Below are 11,535 nucleotides of genomic sequence, written 5' to 3'. Positions count from 1 at the left end.
TTTTTATCTTTATGAAGGTTTTGTATACACAATAGTTCTACATTATGTGTTATGAAAAATAGCAATCCTTTACCCCAGCTTCTCATTTCCTTCTTCCCCAAGGCACTGATTGATTCTGTTGTCATTTATTTCAATGCCTCTAAATAGCTGTAAACAATTGCTTATACTCCCACTTTTTTTTTGTTTTCGGCACTATATATTGACTTCTATTTGGAGAAGGGTTCAGGCAATGTCACAAGCATCAAACACTGCAGGCTGGAACTCACAGGCAAAAGAACTGGCAGAATACATGGAGACCTCAGTCTGCAGACCCTTGGCATCACGTGGAGAGGTATACTTGGGCCAGGTTTGTACTCTAGGAGAGGAATGCCTCTGTAAGCTCTGTTGCTTTCTTTGCATATGGGGTTGGGGAAGGCAGGCAATGTGACAATAGGGCTTTTACATACATAAGAGTGCTGTTGCCAGTGGAGACCAACACCTTGCAGCTTGATACCAGCTGCCTAGGGGAGTGGCAAACCAGTTCTGATAGACCCTGTAGGGAGAGGAGCACTGGTCCCATTGGCATGTTACCAGGTAACCAGAGAAGAGAAGTGCTGGCTCACCAGTGGGCAATCCTCTAGGACTCTTTAACTCCACTACCCCCACTTCCAACGCCCTATCCTCCAAGTAGAGTTGGTTTTTTGTTTTTTGTTTTTTTTGTTTTTGTTTTTGTTTTGTTTTTTGGTACGTTTGATTAGATTAGTATTCAGTTGCTCAGTATTATGACCAGTTGAAATGCTATTCATGGTTGAACCATATAGTATCCTTGATTAATTTATCCTTCAGTACTACTTTTTATTTTCCCTGGAATTATTTTATTGTTTTATGTTTGCAAAGTTCTCTATGTACCTGTCACTAATTTATACACAAACTCTCTATCAATTATACAGACCTCTTCTTAATATGTTCAAACACATTAAGCATTCCCACAGTTTTATTTTCCTGAAATACCTTTTCCAGAGTCCTCAGAACTGCTCTGTCTGAATATCTTGCCCTCAATGGCTGTTGCGCACTTGCACTCTGCTTTCTCACTGTTGAAGTGGTTTCTCTTGGTAACCTACCTAGATCCCCTTATAGGGTTGGGGCACATGCCTTCCCACTGATGTGAATGCTAATGCCTCAAAGATGCCTTCTTCTTCAGGAATGACTTTCAGCCCAATGAGAGTAACCTTAACCAGAAGGTTACACCTTTCCCGCTGGGACCTCTCCACAGTCGATGGTGGATTGACACAAAAATACAAAAGTTGGGTCTCTTTGCCTCTAGGTGGTACCACCTCTGTGGTGCAATTTATGCCCCCAAAGCTGCCCTTGGGACCAGGCTGAGATATTCTCCAGCTGAGTTGACATCTTTGCTTGCTTCCTGCCCCTTTCCTATTCTGCTCCCCATTGTCTCTCTCTCTGCTGAAAGTGATCCCTCTGTAAATTACAAGCACATGAATTCCTGTTTCAGTCTCCGCTTCTAGGATGCCTGACCTAAGACAACCATGACCCTAAGGTTTATTTTCACATCTTTTGAGTTGATTCTCTATTTTTCTGGATCTAGGTCTTCCTCTTTCTTGGTGTATTTTCCTGGGTAAAAGACACCTTTTGTAACTTCCTGAGCAGGTGGGAAATTAAAATTTTAGTTAGTAAATGACATAAAGCATTTTTATTCTACCCTCACACAGGATAAATCATTTTGCTTTGTGTAGAATTTTATATTGGAAATAATTTTGCATCAGAATTTTGGAGATAAGACTTCATTACTTCAAGTATTCATTGCTGTTGTTGAGAAGTCTAGTGAATTTCTGACTCCTGAACTTTGTGTTATCCTTTTTTTTCCCCTCACTATACATTCTTAGGGTCTGTTTTCTTCTCTAGTGTTCTGAAATTTATCAGTGATATGGATTGATATGAGCCTATTTTGATGTATTGCATTGAGCACAAAATGGGCTTGAATCTGGAAACTTATGTACTTCAATTCTGGGAAATTTTAAGAAATTATTTCTTTGAAGACTTTCCACCCTTAGTTTTGTCTGTTCTCTCTTTTTACAATCCCTATTATTTGGATGTTGGAATTCTTGAATTAATTATTTTTAAAAATATTTTTCTCTGATTTATCACTTCTTTGTGTTTTCCTCTACTTTCTGGAAGATATTTTTCCATTTTATTCTCTAATCCTCACTAAATTTTTCATTTCTGTAAGCATATTTTTAACCTGTAACAACTCACAAAAATTAATATATATATTTTTTGAGATGGAGTTTTGCTCTTGTTGTTCAGGCTGGAGTGCAATGGCACTATGTCAGCTCACTGCAATCTCCGCCTCCCAGGTTCAAGCGATTCTCCTACCTCAACCTCCTGAGTAGCTGGGATTACATGCACCCGCCACCATGCCCAGCTAATTTTTGTATTTTTAGTATAGACAGGGTTTCACCATGTTGGCCAGACTGGTTTTGAACTCCTGACCTCATGATCCACCCACTTTGGCCTCCCAAAGTGCTGGGATTAGAGGCATGATCCTCTCCACAAAAATTTATATAAACTTTTCAAAACCAATAATTATCTCAGTTCCATTTTTATGGTATCTTTATCTTGTTTCATGGACCCAATATTTTATCTTATTTATTTAAAGATTGAATAATTCTTGGATTTTTTTCTTGCATAGTTTCTATTTTCTCCAAGTTGCTTTCTTGTTGTTATCTTTTTTATAAAAGATATTCTCTTCTGTTGTTATGATTACAGTTGTTGTGGTCTCTGTCCTTATGATAGTTCAAGAATCCCTCAGGTTTTTGGGAATGCTTGGTTGACTTCTTAACTTTAAGAGTGAGGCACTGAAAAGCTATTTGTTAATTCCATGTGCTTGGCCAGAGGTCTTCAACTGTATGCTTCTTTGTACGGTTATTAGGCTATGCTGTTTCATGTGGAAAACATCTTACATTATTGTACTGGTTAAAATGTGTGTTCAGTTTTGGGTAACAGAGAATTAAAAGAAGAGAAGCTTAAACAAGAAAGACGCTTATTTCCATTCAATGTAAATCTGGGCTAGTAGAGTGCTATAGAGTGTCCAGGATTCAGACATCTTTTGTCTTGCTGCTCCACCGTCTCTAGGATGTTTCTGTGCATTCTGTGTTCCAAGACGCCTTTGCATCGTGTCTACACTCTAGCTAATAAGAAGATGGAAGGAAGGATATATATCCCACCTTTTGAAGTTATACATACAGCATTTGCTTACATCCCATTGGCCAGAAATACTGGCCACAGGTCATGGCAAGGGAGGTTGGGAAATGTGTCAATTTTTTTTAAAATATGCATATAGCCATATGCTTAATAAAAAATTATATGATTGTAGAAGAAGGGAAAAATAGATATTCGGAGACACCTAGAAAACTCTGAGTCACACCTTTAGGGGATTTCTCTCAGTCTGGTTACATCCCCCAGAAAATATTCTTCCAAAACCCTGCCTGGAAAGCTATAAGTCTGAATGCCAGAATTCTGGGAATTAAATGGGACAAAAAAGCTGAATTAGTGGTAGTGCTAATAGTGGGGACTGTGTTTCATTGTTTACTTGAATACTTTTACTTTATCATGCCACGTGTTCTCTAGTCCAAAGACTAGCTCTCCAGAAATAACTCAGTTTTTTTTTTTCTTTTTTTCTTTCTTTTTTTTTGAGATGGAGTCTTGCTCTGTTGCCCAGGCTGGAGTGCAATGGCTCACAGTCTCTGCTCACCGCAAGTTCCGCCTCCCGGGTTCACACTATTCTCCTGCCTCAGCCTTCTGAGTAGCTGGGACTACAGGCGCCCCCCCACCACGCCCAGCTAATTTTTTGTATTGTTTTTTAGTAGAGACGGGGTTTCACCGTGTTAGCCAGGATGGTCTCGATCTCCTGACTTCGTGATCCACCTGCCTCAGCCTCCCAAAGTGCTGGGATTACAGGTGTGAGCCACCATGCCCGGCCGTAACTCGGTTTTCTGTTGGGAGTGGAGAGCAAGTTGATTGAAATGTTGAACAGTGATGTTTCTGGAGTGGGGAGGAGGTCTGAGAATCTAACATTCAACCAGTCCTTGTGTATTCAGTCCATCCTAGTTCCAGAAGTAGTTGCTCCTAATTCCTAAGGACAGTAGAAATTGGATTGCTTCTCAGAGTTTCCCACTCCTTGACTTGGGATTCCAATTTTTTAAGTCTCCTAAGTGATTAACCATTCATTCATCTGCTTTATAGCTTCCAAGATTTTGTTTTTGTTGGCTCCTCACCAGTTCTATTAGTCCTGATGAGTTCTGATTTTTTAAAAATCCTCTTGCATTTGTTTTAGTGAGAAGCGATAGAGAGAAATGAATAGGTCAACCCATCATCTTTAATTCAAACTCTGAATTGTTTTTTAATACTTTTTGCTTCAGCACCTCACTTCTTTTATTGTTGGAACACATTTCCAATGGCAAACACAATATTGATGTAATGATCATGATGGTGATGATCATAATAGTCAAATGCACTTAGTTCTTACTTTGTTGTTGTTTTATATAAACTTAAGGGGTATGAATGCAATTGTTACATGCATATAATGGTGAAGTCTTGGCTTTTAGTGTATGCATTACCCAAATAACATACACTATATCTGTTAATTACTCATCACTATCCTCTCTTCCACCCTTCTAGTTCTCCAGTGTCTATTATTCCACACTCTATGTCTATATGTACCTCTTGTTTCACTCCCACTTATAAGTGAGAATATGTAGTATTTGACTTTCTGTTTCTGAATTGTTTCACTTAAAATAATGGACTCCAGTTTCAGCCACATTGCTGCAAAAGACGTGATATAATTCTTTTTTATGGCTAAATAGTAGTCCATTGTGTATATATACTACATTTTCTTTATCCAATCATTTAGTGATTGACACTTAGACTGATTCCATATCTTTGTTATTATGATAGTGCTGCAATAGGTATACTGTTTTTTTGTTGTTGTTTTTTTTTGTTTGTTTGTTTGTTTTTTAATTTTCAGGGCACACCATTTATATGTGCTTTTAGATCCAGGCACATGAGACTCTCACACAAAGTCCCAAGCTCAAGGGGTCTTGCACTTTGGGAATGCCTACTTGAACCATTTCTATGGTGGTTACTTTTTATGTGTCAACTTGACTGGGTTAAGGGATGCCCAGTAAAACACAGTTTCTGTGGGCATGTCTATGAGAGTGTTTCTGGAAGACATTAGCATTTGAATCAGAAGACTGAGTAAAGAAAATCCACCTGCACCAATGTGGGCAGGCAGTATCCAATCCATTGAGGGCCCAAGTAGAACAAAATGGTGGAGGAATAGCAAATTAATTCCCTCTTCTGGAGCTGAGATATCCATCTTCTTCTGCTTTTGGACATCAGCACTCCCCCAGTTCTAAGGCCTTTAACTTCAAACTGAGAGTTATACCATTGGTTCCTCTGGTTTTCAGGCCCTTGAACAAAGGCAAAATCATGCTTTCCTGGTTCTTTGGCTTGCAGGTGGCACATCATGGAACGTCGTGGCCTCAATAATCAGGTGAGCCAATTGCCATAGTAAACTATCTTATCCTATCTATCTATCTATCTATCTATCTATCTATCTATCTATCTATCTATCTATCTATCTGTCTGTCTATCTATCTATCTATCTATCTATCTATCTATCTATCTATCTATCTATCTATCTATCTATCCTATTGGTTCTGTTTCTCTAGAGAACCCTGGCTAACATAATTTCTTTTCCTTTTTTTTTTTTTTTTTTCTTGAGATGGAGTCTTGCTCTGTCTCCCAGGCTGGAGTGCAGTGGCATGATCTTGGCTCACTGCAACCTCTGCCTCCCAGGTTCAAGCGATTCTCCCGCCTCAGCCTCCTGAGTAGCTGGGACTACAGGCAAGTGTCACCATACCTGGCTAAGGCTAATGTAGTGTATAAGTCCTTCTGTGGGGCTTAGAATCAACCAGGGCTGGCAATGCCACCCGGACAGAGTACTCCAAGCCCTAATTAGAATCATGTAGGCCCTGGTTCTTGTTTCTTTTATTTAGGGTACTCTCTGACCTCTACCCTTTGTGTGGTATTGACCATATGCCTTGGGAAGCTCTGGAACTCATATCAGTCATCCCAAGGGCTGGTAGCCACCCTGGTTCCAGTGGTCCGCCCTGATAAACTGAGTCCTCCCGCTAGCTGAGCAGAATTCTTTCATAAAAGGATATGAGACTGGGTTATAAGAATGAGGCTTACATGCTTATTGTGGCTGACTCTCACTCAGTCAGAGAAAGGTTGAAGTCTTTTATACTGCTTGGGCAATACACAAATACGTAAGTTCCTTTTCTCTACCATAATTAAATCTTCATTGACAAATCACTGGATCTCACTTGGCCCTATGAAGATTCTTCATCCTGTGTCTAATTGAACAAGTCTTACCTAGGATATACCAGAAAATGTGAAGACATTCACTTTATGGCTATGTTATATTTACCATTTGGAAATTGATAGTGCCAAAGTAGACTAACATAGCTTTCAACTATGTCTCCTCTCAAATGCTTTAGGCTGCAACCACTGCATTCCTAGAAAGTAATCTATCTCAGTATCAGCTGCACCTCTGACTTTACACACTGCTATCAGCAGTAGGAGAGGGTCTGTGGGCAGTGAGCAAAGTGGTTCCTATATACATATATAGGGCTATTCTGGTGATTTTGGCTGGTTCTGATCATTGGATGCCTTATTCTGCACCAGTCTTCATACATTTTGAATATCAACACTGTTACTGCATTTAATTTTGTTTTATTGTGCTTATTGCAGTGATATCAAACTGAAAGTTAAATACATAAAGTACTTTGCCTAAATTTGCAAACTGAGAGTAAATGGCAAAGCAAGGATGTTGCCCAAAGACTATCTCATTCTATAATTTGTTTCCCAGACTATCGCATCTCAGATTGGAAAACTCTCATGCAGAGTTTAGGTATTCCTCCCTATGCCCCAAGAATCCATTGCACTTTTTGGTACTCTCTACCCCAATTAAAGTAGTTATATTATTGTATTATATTTGTATTATAAATATTCTGGTAACTTCATGTAGCTGCGGTGTCTAAAAGAGAGAATAAAATGAAATGGTAAAAGGCTTAGGGTGTGGAGCAGTAAAAAAGTTCTTAGGCTTTTATTCACATCAAACTGAACACAAACTTCAGGAAATTACTTCAGCTTTCTAAATGTCAATTTCCTCATCTGTAAAAGGAGAATACTTATAGCTATCTCAGTAATTCGTTGAGGGTATTAAATACGATTACATAGGTAAACCATAGTGACTATACATAGAAGGCACTAAATGAATGTATCTTGTTTTTCCCCAGCTCCCAACACACACATTTAAGGGTATGGATAATTCTGGTGGACAGATTTCTCTAGGGAGAACAAACTCTGTCAACATATTTCCTTGAGTCTGATCAGAGATATAAAAGAAAGAATCAGACACATAATAAATGTATGTTGTAGATTCTCATCTTTGATTACTTCATTGTGCAAAATAGTTTAATCTCATGATAGACAATTTTATAGAAAAATTTGTTTAGTATAACCTAGGCTTGAGTAACTATTTTTTAGTTTTCAGGGCTTGGAACAAGCCAGAAATACATACCACAAAATACTTGTTAAAATGAGCTCAACGCTTTACAAAAAGGAAAGCAAAAGCAAAAAGGATGAATTTTTAAAATGCATATGATTTTGTAGATCCAATTTGGGAATCTTTTGAACATGAGAAACATAGTTAGGGCAAAAGTTATTTTTTATGGTAAGTTGGTGAGTTTGCAAAAGCGAAGTTGGAGAGTTTTTTGACATCCAAGAGCCAAGATTTGTAGACAGCAGCTGGCTAGTATTATGCTCACATTTCCAAGCACAATAGATATGTAGAAATGAGGTAGTTTCTGAATACTAATCTTGGGAGAAAACCAACCAGAAATTCTGCTGCTCATCATTGTTATCTGAATTGTCTTTTGCCCTTTCCTGCCACTGCTTTCCATTTGCAGGACATACTATCCTGGTCACTAGGCCTATGGGAGAGCTTTTGCACATTCATGCCCCACCTGCTTTCCACATTGGATGTGAAGGTCAATTCTTCATGGAGCTCTTTGCCATGTGTGGAGAGGACAGAGTGATAGCTGTGTGATCCCATCTGGGAAAACTGTTGCTGAATGTTTACTTTATGAAAAATAGCCTTGTAGTGTTGGACGGTAAAAACTGGCAGAGACCATTTTTGGCTATTCAGGGAACTAAATTACATGAACTCTCAGCCCTTTTCCATGGGAAAAAAAAAAAACTGCACATTTATATTTTTTAATAACACTTCTCCATTCTTAGAATGGAAGCCTTCACAGAAGTCATGGCCACCCTACTCCACCCCAGAGGTAAAAGTATTCACATATTCATATTCATGATGATTAAAGCCCAACTTTTATACATTTTCTCATTAATCGTTTCATAAAGCAAATATAAAATTGAACATTAAAATCTTACCGACAAGATGCTGGTTACTAGCTGTGCATCCCTTGAAAAACAATAGAAATTAAATTATAAATCAAGTCAACTTTTAAAGTCACAATGGAATCATGCATGTTTGAAATGTGTGCACAAGCTCAATAGACTGCCCATAATATGATCTAGCAAAGATAAGAGTCAGAGAAAAAACTGAAAACTGTTTATTGTGTGCAGTCGCTGAACACATATATACCTCCAAACAGGATGGCAGATGTGGAACAGCTGCTCATTATCCATATCAGAAGAGGGAATCTACCTTTGAAATTATTTATAACCTACTTCATGATTAGGTCTAATATTTTTCTTTGGGGTAAATAAAATTAAGCATTCATGAACATAATTTTAAAATATATGTTATTTGCAACAAAAACACTCACTTATATCAGATTATCAAAATGTTTCACACTTTAATCATAGCCATATTCATGAAGATCCTATTACACACAGTAATGATAGCAAACACTTACCAAATGCTTACCTTATGTATCAGGCTTCACTCTAAATGTTTTAAACTCATTTGATCCTCACAACTACTTTAAGAGGAGGTGCTATTCTCACTTTTACAAATTTTAGAAAGGTCATTAACTTGCCCAACATCACACAGCTAATAAATGGTGTTACCAAGATTCAAATACCAGCATTCTGACTCCAGAATCTGCATTTGACTAAACTGTCACATTGTATACTATTGTTCATAAAACAAATGTAGACTATTTCAGGTTTTTATGTTATGTAGTATGAGAAAACTGTCACCTTGGAAGAGAAACTTTCCAAGCAACAGTATTACCAGTCAGGATAGGCTTGGCTAAGCTGTGGAAATAAAATGGCACAATAACATTACATGTCCAAGGTGGGTCTGTGCCTCAGGGGTTTTTTTTTTTTTTTTTGGCAGAAGAGAGGACGTGGAAGTGGCACATCAACTCTTAAAAAATGCCTTAGCACAGAAGTCTCATATTTCACTTCCACTCATGTTTCGTTGGATGAAAATAGTCAATTGGCCTTGCCTAACCACAAGGCTCTTGGGAAATGTGAGCAAAGAGTACACAGATTAGAAAAAGGCAGTTGAGGCCAAAGAAGAATAAAAAGGTTGTAAGGAAGCATTTAGCTGCTCTAAATGTATATGTCACAAACTCTTAGATTACAGGAATTTAGGAGATATGATATGTCCAAACTTCAAGAAAACATTTGCCAACAATGTCAAGTAGACTGATAGAGAGACAATGATTGGAAAGTGTTGCAGTTAAAGAACAAGGATAGCCTTTGGGGAGGTTAGCTGGACACTTAGCAGCCCCTTACAGGGGCCTTGGCCTGATCCTCAGCTCTTATGTCCAGAAACATCAGATGGCTGGCACATCTGAAAGTACAGTTCTCTCAAAGACAGACTAAATATAATCCTACTGACAAGTGTAATGTTTAGATCAGATTACCAATATTATTAATTTATAATGAGAATGATAAAGGTGGAGCAGTCTTCTTATTTTGACTGACATAAATTTTGTATGTGTGGAATAAATTTACAGGAATTCAAAATACATATGACAAAAGCAAAAGGAGTGAGCTAGATTATTTGAATTATCATTGGCTTGACGTATGAGAGCCCTTCACTATGCCAGACTACAAAAGTAGGTCCATGTGTAAGCACTGGTGAGAATGACATCTCGAACTCAGGCAAGTCTATTTTCACTTGATCTGCTTGTCACTTCAGCTAGCAAGCAGAGCAAAGGTCTTGTGGGCTGAAATGGATCAGCTGAATCTAACACTGAGAGATCTATTGATTGTATATTCCAGATCCTTTACCTGGACTTCAGACTTCAACTACATAAAGGCAGAGCAGGGATATATGGAGACTGTACATGCTCACTGGTAAGTCTTTCTTCTTTTATACTTTCCAGGCTCCCTTGCAGTTAAGTTCGCACTGGTTCTAACAGTGGAATGTGAGTGGAAGTGACATGTGTCACTTCTGAGATGAAGTGGTTAAAGATCAGGTGTGCCTTTCTCCATGTTCCTCTTCCTCCTTTCTGCCAGCAGGATGATGCCAGGAGACTGTGAAGTGGCGAGATGGTGGAGTCACTAGTTTAAAGCAGCGTGATTCCTCAGTCACCTCTTTGAAGTGAGCAACCTAAATCTCATCAGGCTGGGATGTGAGCAAGAATAAGTCGTGATTCTATCAAGCCATTAAGATTTTGAGGTTTTTTGTTTATTTCTGAAATACGTTTAAGGATTTTAGTTGGCAGTAAATTTATATGAATCAACTAGAAAGACGCTTTCTATCCTTGACTTCTCAGCAATATTTAACTGCCAGCCCCCTTTCCTAATAGAAACATTCAATTCCTTTTGCTTCTGTGGCCCAGCATCCTCCAGGTTTTCCTCCTATCCTGCTACCTGCTCCTTTATCTGCCTTTCTTTGTATCCTCTTCCAAAGGGCTATTAATTGTTGAGTTTCTTTCAGTTCAGTCTTCTGGACTTTCCTCTTTCCTTTTTTTTCCCACATGATTTGGATTACCATCTATATGCAGAAGAAGACTCGGAAATTTATATCACTACCTTAAATGTTCTTCTGCATTCCACACACATAATCCAACTTCCTACTGATATTTTCTCATGGACTTTTCAGTGACTCTTCATACAAATCTGCACTCATAATTTTTCCTTCCAAATCTGGCACTCTTCAATGTTTCCCACCTCAGTGAATAGCACACCACCTATCCAGTCACATGAGACAGAAACCAAAAGTCCAGGAATCCTTCCTCACCCCTGTCCACTCTTCTCCCATCTTAGATGATCCATTACCAAGTCTTATCAACTTCCCTCCTAAATATTTATCAAATGCATTCTCTCCCTGCTGGCTCCACCAATGACCCTGCCATTATCTCTTACCCAGGCTCCTACAAATAACCTTTTGTACTAATCTATGTGTATATGCTCTGGTGTCTCTTCAATTGTGATCCCCTCTTCATAGTAATATTTAAAAATTAAAAACTTGTCTCTTTCCTATTT

This window comes from Theropithecus gelada, chromosome 4 (assembly GCF_003255815.1).
Source record: "Theropithecus gelada isolate Dixy chromosome 4, Tgel_1.0, whole genome shotgun sequence".
NCBI lineage: Eukaryota > Metazoa > Chordata > Mammalia > Primates > Cercopithecidae > Theropithecus > Theropithecus gelada.
Note: the sequence above shows the minus strand (reverse complement) of the source record.